Source organism: Bison bison, unplaced genomic scaffold (assembly GCF_000754665.1).
Source record: "Bison bison bison isolate TAMUID 2011002044 unplaced genomic scaffold, Bison_UMD1.0 scf7180017864376, whole genome shotgun sequence".
Classification (NCBI taxonomy): Eukaryota; Metazoa; Chordata; class Mammalia; order Artiodactyla; family Bovidae; genus Bison; species Bison bison.
The window spans coordinates 15,382,255-15,382,964 of record NW_011494948.1 but is presented as its reverse complement, the minus strand read 5'-3'; positions in this window follow the sequence as shown (position 1 = coordinate 15,382,964).

Sequence of the window (710 nt, the reverse complement as noted above, 5' to 3'; positions counted from 1 at the left end):
CAATAAAACATTGATTGGTTTGGAGCCCAAGGAAGGTTAGGGTTTTGTCAAGTCTGCTATTAAATTTCCCCTTAAGGTGACTGGGTGGGAACCAACACAACTTGCTGGAGAATCTTTACATCCAGAAAGTGGAGGTTTTGCTCTGGGACTGTTTGATTTCTTTGGTGGACTCTCTGTATTCTGCTTGAGTATACATGTTTGGCTCTTGTGCCTTCTACCCACGAGCACAGGGAAGGTTAGAGGGAGGGTAGGGAGTCAACTGATCCAACAGATACTTTCAATTCTCCCCTTAATGGGAGCTCTGCACCTCATTTGCACTGTCAGGATACCTTTTCTTCACCAGAGCCTCACCAGAATTTTGCAGGTTAGATCAACACTCTCTTTGTGGATACCCTCCCACGTGTGGATTTTGCTTCACCTCTGCCTGCCCTGCTTTCTCACTATTACCTGTCCAGCCCCTTTCTGCTTGCCAGAAACTTGTTACAATATCTCCCTGATTGATGGAAAATTCTCCAGTTTTCCTTGAAGATCTGGGTTTATACTTTTGATTCATTTACTCTTATTTTATGAAGTCTTGTTGCAGGGAGGAAGCCAATTCTGACTCCTTTTTGGAACTGTTTCTTTGACTTGCCTTTCATTGCTTTTGTTATAACCATACAGAATGGTTTGCCTCAGAGAATCCTGCCCCTCTGCCTGACTGTTAAGCTAAA